A 14,633-nucleotide genomic window follows, 5' to 3' on the forward strand; every position below is an offset into this window, starting at 1 on the left:
TATCTCCGAAAAGTCTTTTTTTTTTTATAATTATATAAGAAAGATGCGCTGTTCCGAGTCTTTCCGAAAAAAGCCGAGCGGGTGGGGGCGTGTCGTGTGAGCGGAGCTAAATAATGACGTGTGCAGCAGCGCGCTGCAGTGAGGAAAGTGATTCGCTCTGTGAGGAAAGTGATTCGCTCTGTGAAGAAAGTGATTCGCTCAGTGAGGAAAGTGATTCGCTCTGTGAGGAAAGTGATTCGCTCTGTGAAGAAAGTGATTCGCTCAGTGAGGAAAGTGATTCGCTCAGTGAGGAAAGTGATTCGCCCGCAGCGTGAGGAAAGTGATTCGCTCTGTGAGGAAAGTGATTCGCCCGCCGCGTGAGGAAAGTGAGTCGCTCTGTGAAGAAAGTGATTCGCTCAGTGAGGAAAGTGATTCGCTCAGTGAGGAAAGTGATTCGCCCGCCGCGTGAGGAAAGTGATTCGCTCAGTGAGGAAAGTGATTCGCCTGCCGCGTGAGGAAAGTGAGTCGCTCTGTGAGGAAAGTGATTCGCCCGTCGCGTGAGGAAAGTGCTAATACAGATCGACCGCCGGCCTATCAGTGGGTAAGTCAGTAGCTACTGGTTATATCACCTGTTTAGCATCCTACAAGCCAGCGCTTTGATGGGCGTAGGCTGTTACTTTCGCTCTCTCCCTCGCTCTCTCTCACGCGCTTCCGGTAGAATTGTCCGTAAGGCCCATACAAGGAAATTCCGCCCCCGTTAACGTCAAAGGGGACGCATGATCTCAAAAAACTCGCCGAAACTTATGACTAACCGGAAGTAGTATTTTTGACAAAGAAATACTCCCATCAAACGTCCACCTTAACTTTTGAAACTTTGTCTATGTTTAGTATGGGATTCCAAGTCTTTAACAGTGTAAAAAGATCAGTATGCATGAAACAGCATTTCACCCCCCCTTTAAATAACGTTAACAAATTAGATCTTATTGTTACTGAACTTATAAGCTCTTAAACCTTTACTGGCACCAAAATTAGGACCAAAAGGTTTATTCTAAAATCTTATTCCAGCATTACAGTGAATGAAAAAAAAAAAAAAAAAAACACCTGAAGAACTCCAAAGGCACACAAAATTGTTTGTCACCAACTATTTTCAAGTTGTTTGGAAAGTGCTGTTTATGTCAGTGTCCGAGAAGCTCTCCATCAGTAGGAAACTGGTGCACCATCTCTCCACAGTAGATGTGAATGGACATGTTCCAAAGAGGCAGGAAAGGAAAAAAGATATACCTTGAGGAAAGAAAAAGAAAACGCAAAGAAAAAACTTGTTTATAAAACAGATCTATCCATTATTATAATTGGCTCAATTAAATTAAAACGATAGATGTACAGTATATATTCACACAGCAGTATCTGTATGAAAAAAAGAAGAAAAAAAAGAAATAGCCATAAGAGGGATCATAAAAATGAGCATGTTGTCTCTTTTTTATCTAGTACTGCCCTGATGAAGCAGTTTATTCTGCACGGTGTGTGTACGCTTTTGACCACACCTGCATCCCCTATGTGATGAATTACCTCAGTCGTCAGGGTAGAATGATTGGAGAGGTTCCTTCACGTATCCCACTGAGCACATCATCTTCACTGACACTGGACTTTAAAAATAGAGAACATTTTAATAATGGTTTTTATTCCTACTTTACAGGGAATTAAACATAACTTAAATATAGATAAATAAATAACCCAAGACCAATGTAAATTGAGAAAAGTATTCTTGCATTTTTCCTCATCTTGCCTTGCAAGTTTCAGCTTACCTCGCACCATCTCCATGAAGGATGTTCCTGTATTTACCACGCCTGGCACAGCAATGCTGCGGCTCCATTCCTTTGGGTGTGTGGCCTGTAAAATATATAATGATTCGGGGATCTGTAAATGCACAAGTGGGAATGTATTACTTACAAATGGACAAGATGCAAAGCATTTAAAAGCTAAAGACTTGATAGCAATGTTTTAGCTTGTGTCATGGCTGGGCATAAATGCATAATTAACATTAACTTGACCTCATCAAGATGGCTCTGTGATTCAACACAGCTTGCACTGGATCTCCAATAACACATCTGTATTGATCCTACAAAATAAAAAAATAAAATAAAATAAGCACAAAATATTAAAAACACTTTAACATCTTACTCTTCAAATGCAAAAAGAACATATTAAAATCATTATTTCATTACTGGTTGTTGTTATACACGTTAAGTTAATATATGGAATAAATGTATATAACGTTAAATGTCTTCTGTCCATTTAAAAAGTAGGAGTTCGATTAAAATATTGTATTTACAGCAGGCAGATTCATTGAACATGCCCACATCGGCGATCACATTCCGATTTAAGAAATTATTATAATGCAATCTTAGATAACAAGTTACATGAATATGAATACAATAAATACATAGGAAACATGATTAACGTTAATTCACCTCCCGAGTCCATATTGCGTCTATCCTATCTGCGATTAAACTAAATAACTAACTACACCATAATAGAGAGCTACCATGTTACGGTGAAAATGTAAAATCAAGAGAGCTTATATCAAGATATACTTACTTGACTCATTATTTGTAGCATATAATGTCTCTGTAATGATCCAAACGGTTCACTCCTCTGTTGTCTGCTCTCCTCAGCTTCATTTCCCTCACGCATCGAGATGACGCAATCATGGCGGACCGCGCATTTTTCAAAATCATGACGTAGTATTTTTGGCGCATGCGCATTGAAATATTAAGTATAAATATAAAATAAGATATTTCGTGCATTAAATGTTGATTATAAATCACTTATTAATTATCCATTTCTGTTCAGGTTGTTCTAACACACTGTGTAGTTGGACTGTATTTCAGAGAACTTGACTCATTCACCTAACTAAAAGTCAATCATGTTTAGAGTCTGATTAAAATTAAATGTAGCCCATTTTAACTGAATTTTAATGCAAATTAATTTGGTTTAGATTTGTTCAACTTTTTCTTGCAATTAATGCAATTAAATGTGTGTTTAATCGCCATACAACAACATAATATTGAAAGTAGGTTATTCTGTACACAGATGTAAAGTAGCCTACAGTACATTAGACAACTCCTCTCATAAAGATTGACAATGTCAAATTATGTAGAAAACTGACACTTGTAGTTGAGTTCGTGTGAGCTAGTTATAACATTTCAACAGTATGTTGTACTGGAGTGTAAGCGAGTGAAATTTTGAAGAAAAATACATTAACCAATGTAAATTTGGACAACAAATTAAAAAAAAAATTATAATAATTTATTTTCCATGTGCTTTGTCATTAGTAAAATAAGTGTACTTTATGAAACAAACTCATAATTAAAATGGTTTAAGTAAATTTAGGTGTAGATATTATTACAAGGTGCATTTTTAAAAAGCGCACTTAAGTGTGTTTATAAATATTGTCATACAAGTGTACTTTCTTTAAGTGAAAATTAACTAGATATTATTACAAAGCGCACTGATTAAAAGTGCACTAAAGTGTGTTTATAAATATTGTCATGAAAGTGTACTTTTTAAAGTACAAATTAATTAGATATTATTATAAAGTGCACTGATTAAAAGTGCACTAAAGTGTGTTTATAAATATTGTCATGAAAGTGTACTTTTTTAAAGTACAAATTAATTATATATTATTATAAAGTGCACTGATTAAAAGTGCACTAAAGTGTGTTTATAAATATTGTCATGAAAGTGTACTTTTTTAAAGTACAAATTAATTATATATTATTATAAAGTGCACTGATTATAAGTGTACTAAAGTGTGTTTATAAATATTGTCATGAAAGTGTACTTTTTTAAAGTACAAATTAATTAGATATTATTATAAAGTGCACTGATTAAAAGTGCACTAAAGTGTGTTTATAAATATTGTCATGAAAGTGTACTTTTTTAAAGTACAAATTAATTATATATTATTACAAAGTACACTTATTATAACTGTACTAAAGTGTGTTTATAAATATTGTCATGAAAGTGTACTTTTTAAAAATACAAATTAATTAGATATTATTACAAAGTGAATTTTAAAAAAGTGTACTTAAGTGTGTTTAGAAATATTGTCATTAAAGTGTATTCTCTTTAAGTACACTTAAGTGGCACTTAATTTTAATTATATCATATTATCGACAAGTGCAGTTTTTAAAAAATATACTTTAAATATATTAAGTGCACAAAAAATACACTTTCAATACAATTAAGCACACTACTTTTTCACAAGGGTGTCTATGTGTTGTTTTTACCATGTGCAAAATCATACGTTTCATATGTCAGGAACTACCTTGTAATTAATCACATAAATGTGTGGGTGGGCTTTAGCATATCATCGTACTATGCTGCAAAGGGGAGTCCTAAAGATAAGCCAGGTTATCCAGGTATATTTCTGTTGATATGAAATATCAAGTTCATTTACCAATATAGTGGGTGAATTATGTATATGATGTATGTTACAATGTTATAATGAACAATTTGCCTTTCGCCGCTGACTTTCTAAGTTTTTCAAAGTGTTTCTAAGGAGACTGATTTTTAGAACGAAGACTGAGATGTCGAACGAGAAAATGGTTTGTTTTTTAACTCCAGCCTTTGACAGTGTGGTAAATTATCATTAATTATGTTTAGTTAGACACGTACACCTAATTAGTAGATATCAATCTGTAACAATGTAATACCATCACATACAAAAACATTTTTTACTCACAAAAGTGTGTTGCACCATTCCTGTCAGATCCAAAAGAGAAGGCACAGTATGTTTTTTTTAATCCCATTCTGTCTGCAATCCAGTCTCTACCTGTTTTGTTTACAAAAAATAATCCATGGTCAGATGAAGAGACCAAATGCCTTGTCAGTGTCTTGCCCACTTGAGTTGGAACGTCATTAAAAAATAAAGTTCAACAGCATTCTTTCGTAAACAAAACTGGTCAGGCCTGGTTTTTCAGACGGAATAAAATTTAAAAAACAATGCTGTGCCGATCTATATTGGATCTGACAGGAATGGAGCACACATAAGATCACACTTATGTGAGTAAAAAAAAAGGTTTTATATGTGATAGTATTGCATTGTTACAGATCGTTTGAATTATGTGTACATGTATAACTAAACATAATTAACGATAACTTAGCTCGCTGTCAAAGACTGGAGTATCATTTGTATTTAAGGTGTTGTTGGTTCATTGTCCTGCGATTCGGGATCAGACTGTGGTTTCAAAATGTATAGGCTCATCATTCTAGTTGACATTTTTCCACCCTGTAAAATTTCAAAACAATTCCCCATTTGTACTGATGGAAGTGTCAAAACTCATTGTAATATGCAAAACTGTTATCCAATGATAGCATTGGCCCTCTACTTCGATGTGCCACGGCCATAAAAATTGAGCGATTCAGGAGCTAGGCTCATAACCAGGGTAGAAATTAGCATTTTATTTACACATTATGATGTTTTTGAATGTAAAAACTATGCAAACATCATAAGTACATATTTCTATTCAAGTTTTCTAAGCCAATTTCAGGTTAAATGTTATATATGCACACCTCTATCAAACTATTTCTGAACACAGCAAAACTAGCATAAAAATGTAAAAACATAATTGACAAACCATGTTCAGTACTGCATACAAAAATAACAGCATATTAAATTGGAACAAAATAAGGGGGAATAATTAATGACAATATTAAAAGTACGATTATTACATTAGCTGATTATTACTAGATGTGAGTAGAGGATACACTGTATAAAATATAGCTGGGTTTAGCTTTAAATTCAGGGTTAAAGTCAGTCAAGGGTTCTCACGACAGTTGCTAGAGAAAAGAAAATGGGCTTTGCTTTTGACAGAAAGCTTTGAAGTCCATCTGCATCTTTGAAATTGCACATCACAAATGTCAATCCACTAGACCGAGTTAAAAAAAGAAAAAAAGGTATACAAAAAAACCCCATGAAAAACACTAATGGAGCCCTGAGAGCATCGCTGAAAAATTTGGCAGAGCACCTGGGTCAAGGTCTGTTATGATAATGCCTACAACCACCCTCATGGGCAGACACCTGTTTACTCTTCTATCTGAGGATGAGAGTAAATAATAAGATACTGAGTAGTGATTTGGGTTTCAATAGAACTGAATACTAATTTCAAGTGATTATGAATTTCTAAGACAAACAATAACAAAAATATAATTAAAAAGTATGACCTTTTCATCTCCATGTAAAATATGACAATAAAACAAAATAAATACTGACTTATTTATTTATATATATATGGGTCCCTCTTTGGCTAATGTACTTCAAAGATGGGGGGGGGGGGGGGGGCAGATGGGCTCCAACAGCAGAAGACCCCTCGGGTACCACTCATCTCCACTACAAATAGAAAAAAAAGGGGCTATAATTTGCACAAGCTCACCAAAATTAGACAGTTGAAGACTGGAAAAATGTTGCCTGGTCTGAAGAGTCTCGATTTCTGTTGAGACATTCAGATGATAGATGGTAGAATTTGGTATAAACAGAATGAGAACATGGATCAGTCATGTCTTGTTAACACTGTGCAGGCTGGTGGTGGCGGTGGTGTAATGGTGTGGGGGATGATTTTAGGCCCCTTGGTGCCAATTGGGCATCGTTTAAATGCCAAGGCCTACCTCAGCATTGTTTCTGACCATGTCCATCCCTTTATGACCACCATGTACCCATCCTCTGCTGGCTACTTCCAGCAGGATAATGCACCATGTCACAAAGCTCTAATCATTTTGATTTGGTTTCTTGAATATGACAATGAGAATGCCTTAATTCTACGTGGCAGTTCTGAAGGCGAAAGGGGTCGAACACAGTATTAGTATGGTGTTCCTAATAATCCTTTAGGGGAGTGTATATTTTTGAAAGAACTAAGTGTTTTTAGCTAAGAATAAACTAAAAAAATGTACACAGTATAGCTTTCAACTGAAGATATTTCATTTTGTTTTTTATTTAAACATGAAAAATGACATGTTAAATGCAATCGGCCAGACTGTAATGATTTTACACACAGATAAATTCATACATCAGGCATATAACTGAGTATGTGTGTGTGCATTTGTGTGATAATGTATTGCACATATGAAACGCCACTTTGCCTTTTCCCCTGCTGGGGCAGGACAATGTAATTGAAACCTTTATGAGAATAGAGGGACAGGCAGAGGAAAGGCTGGGGAATGGGGAGGGCTGGGTCACTGAATCCATAACTCAATTTAATGGAACTATGGACTTGTGGCTGCGGAAAGTAAAACCAGAACACACGTCTTTATTTTCATTTTCAATAATGGGGCGATGACGCAGCAAAACTGCAATCGATTTCATGGTCAGAGCTCTCTCTCTCTCTCTCTCTCTCTCTCTCTCTCTCTCTCTCTCTCTCTCTCTCTCTCTCTCTCTCTCTCTCTCTCTCTCTCTCTCTCTTCTGTCTATCTCTCGTCCCTGTCTTACAGTCAAAAGTACCATATGCACAGGTTCGGTTTTGTGAATCAACTCTTAAAATTATAGGTTTTTTATTGATATGAAAAGTTCCATGGAACCTTTCCTTTCCACAAACGTTTCTTTGTTGTGGAAAAAGGTTCTTTAGATTATTAAAATGTTCTTCACACTAATATATATATATATATATATATATATATATATATATATATATATATATATATATATATATATATATATATATATATATATATAATGGTTTTTGTATGGCATTGCTGCGAAAAAGCCACCTTTTGGAACCTTTATTTTTAAGAGTGAGTGCTTTAGCCTTTTTAAATGCAATCACTTTTCTGCCACAAGCACAATACTGTGTTGAGAATCAGCTTGAAGTGGACTGTAAGTAAAGTAATCATTCTTTTGAATGTTGTCTGCAGGAGAAGCATGGCCTCTATGAAGTGCAACATTGTGTATGAGCATTTAGTATGGCCATTTCTTTAACGGAGTGTCTATTCACACCAACTGCAAATAGCGTGCCTTGTTGGCAAGTGCTATTCGCACTAGCACCACCTAACAATGCCTGGCTGTGCCAAACAAGATTCAACGTAACGTCTTTAGTGGCGCAATCAGTAATGCGTATGGCTAATGGATCATTGTTTTGACTTCGCTTTTCGGAAAGGCATTTATTTTCATAAAAAATTAAGAAAATGTAATTTTCACTTCATGTAAATATAATCTATTTGCTATTAACACTGTAAAGCAGAACTTGGTAACTTTTGCTCTCGGGGTCCCCCTACAGGCAAAATAATGTCCTCAACTACTGTCGTAAGCTCTGTCTTCCTACAAAAGGGGATGTCATCGCGCGTGCATTTGTTGACATGACAACCCTGATAGCCCTGAACTAGTGATGCGCGGGTCGTCTCATAACCCGCGGACCCCGGATGTCTATTTAATGGTCGCGGGTGCGGGGCGGGTTGTAAAAATATATACAGTGGTGTGGAGCGGGCCAAATAACTTCATAAAAGCGTCCCCGCGGGTTGGTGCAGCACTAACAGTTACCCTGAACACTGCAGGAGGAGTTCACATGCAGGTGTTCTTCTGGCGTCGCGTGTGAAATGTCTTCATCCCAGGTACAGTCAGTGAGTGGCATATGTTTCAGCATGTCATATGAATATAATTTCATGGGTTTTATTTTTTTCAAACGCCAAATAATCGCGATGCTCACGTTTACAAGCCAGCGTCATTATAGTAGTCTATTGGTTACCAATTTACAGAATCTATATGATACTTCAGTTCAATGTTTGAGTGGTAGCTCACCGTAACAAGCATGACAGAATCGGTCGGGCACGCCTCCTTCAGCTCACGCCAACGAGCAAACGCTGGTCCAATGTTGATCTTCGTCCTGCCTTTAATCCCATCGCTTTTTCGTTTCCTCTTATTGCTTTCCTCCAACAAAACCTTTTCTTTCTTATTTGTCTGTGCTGCTTCGTACATATATTATCCGACGAACAAAGTTGGGCTCGCACGTCCGAATTTAAGGAAGTGTGGGTGTTGGTGGAAGTGACGTATATGCCATAAAGCAGTCGAATTTTGTAGTTCTTTTTATTCTCGGGTTACTACCCAAAACTCGAAGTTTAAAAGTGCGATTAAAAACAATACAGACCCCATCAAGCTATGGCAGACGTGTCATTCAACCTATTGTAAGTCGATGCATCATCACAAGAGTCTTGAAAATATATTATGAAGGTTGAAAAGTTACCCAGTGCTGCTTTAAAGCCAAAGGAACTAAAATAGCATACGAGCTGCTTACTGCAAGCATCAATCATGCTTGTAACTGACTGAGATGTGGCTTTCTAATTCCTCATTGACTTGACTTCTTCTGCCAGCAGACTTTGATCCAAAATATCAACTGAATGGTCTTTTATATCATTGAAGGGATAGTCCACCCATTTACTCACCCTCAAGTTGCTCCAAACCTGTTTCTTTCTTCAGCTGAACACAAACGAAGAAAATAAATAGCTTTTTTCTTCTATGAAAGTCAATGACTACTGTCAAATCTTTGGTTACCAACATCCTTTAAAATATCTTCTTTTTTGTTCAACAGAAGAAAGAAACTCCTACAGACTTGGAACAACTTGGGGCGATGACAAAATGTAAATTTTTGTGTGAACAATTACTTGTTTTCAGCAAAACAAGTGGACAAAGAAAATGGAGCATTATTCATCCTTCATTAGAGAAATGTTTGTTTTTGATTTCCCTTTTAACCAAATGCATAATTATGCAGGGTGCCGGATTCATTCATCAACCACAAGCTGCTTTCTTGATATGAAAATATATAATATGAAATATTTATTTTGCTGCTTTCATTTTATATATAATTATTGGTTAAATTAATCCAGTATGGGTAATTAAACTGAAAAGACTATATAGGGTTCAATGGAAGTTCTATTCACAGAATTTGCAACATAACATTGAAATAAAATAATTGGCTCATCCCTCAGTACTACAGTTCCACAAATAAACCAGACTAGCATTCTGGAAGGTCTAGTATTCTTATGCAAATGCACTTAAATTATTTAGTAAAAAAAAAAAAATCATATTTTATCTTGTAACACATTTAATTGTCCTCTTTGAAGTGAAAATCCTTAAGCCTAGTTCAGACTGCACGATTGTCAAACTCGTCAGGTCACTGCTCTTTTCACACTGTATGACTATCTGGGGTATCATTCAGTCACTGCTGTGTTCACACTGCACGATGGTTTGACGACAGAGGAGTTCACACTGCATGACTGAACAAGAGGAAGAATCGCCAACAACTCTCTAGCTGTGTCTCATTTTGTTAAATTTCGAAGGCTGCGTCCTACGAAGGACACGTTCTGTGTAGGATGCAGTATACGAAGTGTCCTCAATCAGATTTAAACGAGATGTCCTATGTAGGACACACAGGCAGGAAGTATCACGTTGCTATGCCAACACATTCAGCCTCGTTGCGCTCTCACGCCAGTTTATATGAATGAAAATTATGTATAACTTGAAAATTACTATGAAATGTTTCTTGTCTTGACAGCAATGTACTCTTCTAAACGTTTAAAAAGCACTAAAGCGTTGTAATCCTGTTAACCACAACTATCTGTTTGAGGTCATAGAGTTTAAAACTGTGGTGCCGTTTTTTCATATAATAGAAAAAAAATATATATACGACGGTTGTTAACGGCGACGCAAAGAATTATGGGTTATCTCCAGCCGCGAAGGCTACACTCCATGCACACTCCGAAATCCTGTGAAAGAAGGACGCATTCGAAGGTCAGATTTGAAGTGTCCTACTCACTTTTTTTAAATGAGACGGCCTTATGACGTATGCACCCTTCAAATGTGACCTCCGGAGGACGCAGCCTTCTGAAATGAGACACAGCTACTCTCTCTCCGGTGCGCAAACTACATTTCCCAAACACACGTGCGATGTAACAAGTAAACAACACGAGATCACACGTGCGTCAGACCCATAGACCGTAAAAAGGCCGTCAGACCGGAGTTCTCGCGCGAGACTTGGAACGAGACGTTCGTATGTATAATACGCCATAAAGTGCGTATCATATGCACGCGAAAAACCACGTACCATAAGCACGCCAAAACTCATTTTGGCGTATACATTCCACGAGATTGCAAACTCGTACTATTTATACGCATTTTCGTGAGATCCGTCTCAATGTTCAGTCAGAACGCAGTTCACACAGCAGGAGTTTCAATCGCCGACAGCTCCAGATATTTAGCATGCCAAATATCTCATCGGCGACGCGTCAGCGATTCTCTCTGATCGCGTCTTTGATTATTCACACTGCGTGATTGTCACTCGCGTGCACGAGCACCGATTTGCCTGTGATCTCGGGCATTTGTCGGCGATTTAACAAAACCTGTCGGCGACTCAAAATCGGGGCAAAAATCAGGCAGTGTGAACTAGGCTTTAGACAGAATTTTTGAATTTGCGTGGCTGATGGATGCATTAAAAAAAAAATATATATATATATATATATATATATATATATATATATATATATATATTATTATTATTATTATTATTATTATTATTATTGGCTGTATTATTATATCCTTGTGCAATATAAATATAAATGTCATTTAAACGTTAATACTTCTAGAATAACCATCACATTGAAAGTTAAATATAAAGTATATTCTCATCCAAGTGCCTATAAAAAAAATTGTATTTTAGGACGGGCCTTGTGTATTTCCATTATAAGTGCCTTACAGTATCTGCATATTTATTTTATTTTTAGAAAGAAAAAAGAAGAATTATATTAGTTCGCTATAACAATTGACAATGGCACAAATGCTCTCAATAATAAGTTTAACTTGTTCAACCCTCAACACTCCTTCGTGTATCGTTCCAGTCTTTTATCAGGTCATCACATATGCACATCTGCAATGTAAGTCCTCTCTTTGGAACAGGATGACTTCCTTTCTCAGCAATTAATGAAAATATGCCAGAATGTGTCTCATTAAAGTTTAATTTGTGTCCCATTAGAACTGCATTTGTTTCCACTTCATGTTGTCCACTGCACCTCTTGTTTTTGTGCTGCTTTTATTGTTAAGCAAGTTAAAGTAATAGGTTAATGGGGGACTATTCAAGGTTTTAAAAGGAATTGTTCAACACAACATTTAAATAATTTACTCACCCTCAAGTTGTTCCAAGCCTGTATGAATTTATTTCTTCTTCAGAACACAAAAGAAGATATTTTGAAGAATGTCAGTAACCAAACACTCACTGTAAAAAAAAATATGTTCAATAAGTTATGACAACATATGTTTTCACATTGTTTTAACTCATCAAAATAAGTTAAGAAATGTTAAACTTGTTTTTATTAGTTATACAAGATGTAACAAATTTTTCAGTCAGTTTAACATAATTTAAGTTGAAATAACTTAAACATCCAAGTCGACTGTACTGCAAAAGTTCAAAATTTGCCTTTTTTTACATTGCTGACTTCCAAGTATTTTTTTCCCATACTATGGAAGCCAATGGGCCTCATCAACCGTTTGGCTGGAAGAGCGGCAGTCTATTGGGGTGGAAGTGGCTCAGTGGTTCATGTAGGTTGGCTACAAACCGGAAGGTTGGTGGTTCAATCCCCGGTTCTGACCAAGTGTCGACGTGTCCATGAGCAAGACACCTAACCCCAGCTGCTGGATGGCGCCTTGCATGGCTGACATCGCCGTCGGTGAATGAGTGAATGTGAGGCAATATGTAAAGCGCTTTGGATGGCCATAGGTCTGTTAAAGCCGTAGTCCAAGACGTAAATATATATGGTTGGAATAGCTTAAGGGTGAGTAAATGACAACAGATTTTACATTTTAGGGTGAACTATGTTTAAATGTTAAAGTAAATGATTAAAACTTAAAGAGGTCATGAAATAAATTTTCACAATTGTATGTTTATGGCGGTTAGGTTATGATTTTTTTTTTTTTTTTCAAATTATTTTACTCACTGTCACAAACATTTATGGGGTAATCGGGGGGCAAAATGGTCTCTCAATAAATATTTGCTGCCTGTACCGTAGAAAGGTCCTACCTGACTAGAGAAAACAAAGAAAAAAAGGCTATTGTCTTCCCTTTTGACAAACAGGTAGGAAAACTTCAACACCCATAATGCACTGGGCATGTTGCCATCCAGGGACACACCCGCCATCTTACTTTGGATATGCTTGACTAGAGTCAAATACTACCTTGCTTTAGTAGGAAATACTTCTTAGCAAACTTTTTGCCATAATGGTGTATACTTCTATTGTTCCCAGATAAAAAATTATAATAGAGGAACCGTTTAGCAGAAGCAAGTTCCTTTTGATTTCCGGTAAAGGATCCAGCATGTGGCAGCACATAATCTTGAAAATTATGTGAAAAACCTTTGTATTTGTAGTCAACTTCAAACTGGATAACCACGAACACAGGGCCCTATCATACACCCAGTGCAATGTAACGCCAGGCATGACTCAAGGTTTTTTAGGTAGTTTCAGCCCAATGCAGTTATCATTTTCATGTCCAGTGCCACATTGTTTATATAGCAAATGGCCATCTGTTTGCTCACAGGCATGCTGGTCTGAAAACGAGGTGTGTTCAGGCGCATTGTTGGTGTGTTGCTCTTTTGAGGCAACTTAAACCGACTGCGCCATTGACCAAGAAAAACCTGGTAGTAAAAACCACAGTATTTTTGTGTTATGTAAAGGTCATGTTAGTAATGTACGGGTGCGCAATGCGCGCACACTCTGCTTATTACTCACACAGTGATGCAAATGGGAGATGAAACTCTGATTGTTTTGTTGTTGTTGTTTTTTTGCATGTTACACCCTTTTAGACCATGCTCCAACGTGTTTTTTTTTTCGTGGCTAAACTAGCAAAAGTGGATTCTGACACTCCCTAAGTGCACATATGCGTCATGCGTTAAAAATAGGGCCCAGAGTGTTTTAGGCCAAATGCCAATGGTGTGGAAAAACTGAAAGAAACTTCTGTTCTGACAGTTCCTCCCAACCCCTGAAACAAGACGTCATAGCGCACAGGTATGAAAGCTGTTGCCATAGTGTTCCATTTATACCATAATGTTGTTTAAATAGTGGACATAGTACACACAGAAAAATAGGGTGTCAAAATTGTACCTTTAGCTTGTCGCTGGGGCAGTACCCTTAAAAGGACATATTTTTTACTCCTAAAAGGTGCATATTAGTACCTTTGAGTGCAAATGTGTACCTTAAGGTACTACTATGAACCTTTTTGTGGTAAAAAATGGTACAACGTTGTTCTTTTAAGGGTACTGCCCCAGCGACAAGCTGTTGTACCCCTAAAGGTACAATTTTGACCCCCTGTGAATTGCTCTCTCCATAATACAAAGAACTAGTATTTTGAGTATTTTAGTATTATAGTTTTTTTTTATTATTATTTACATACACTTCTGTTCAACTCATAGTCTACATACGCAACAAATCTAATTTACAGTTTATTTTTCTGCAACGTTGCAGCTGAAACAACAAAGTTCAACAATGATTTAACATTTTAACATTTAGCAGACGCTTTTATCCCAAATGATTTACAAACGAGGAGAGCAATAGAAGCAAGTACAGTACACATACTTTTTTCTTAAACAAACAAACAGAACAAAATGAATAGAATAGTTAAGTGCTAGTCT

The 14,633-nt window shown here is 36.5% G+C and overlaps 1 long non-coding RNA gene across 1 annotated transcript; it reads right to left on the reverse strand.

The window, feature by feature from the left end:
• Positions 1 to 1,163: 1,163 nt before the first annotated feature.
• Positions 1,164 to 1,875, reverse strand: LOC137058324 (uncharacterized). Its single transcript, XR_010900650.1, has 3 exons — positions 1,782 to 1,875; positions 1,546 to 1,622; positions 1,164 to 1,260 (listed from the first exon to the last, which is right to left on the reverse strand). It is a non-coding gene; the product is annotated as an uncharacterized lncRNA (long non-coding RNA).
• Between the last annotated feature and the right edge of the window lie 12,758 nt (positions 1,876 to 14,633).

Source organism: Pseudorasbora parva, chromosome 22 (genome assembly GCF_024679245.1).
Source record: "Pseudorasbora parva isolate DD20220531a chromosome 22, ASM2467924v1, whole genome shotgun sequence".
NCBI classification, from domain to species: domain Eukaryota; kingdom Metazoa; phylum Chordata; class Actinopteri; order Cypriniformes; family Gobionidae; genus Pseudorasbora; species Pseudorasbora parva.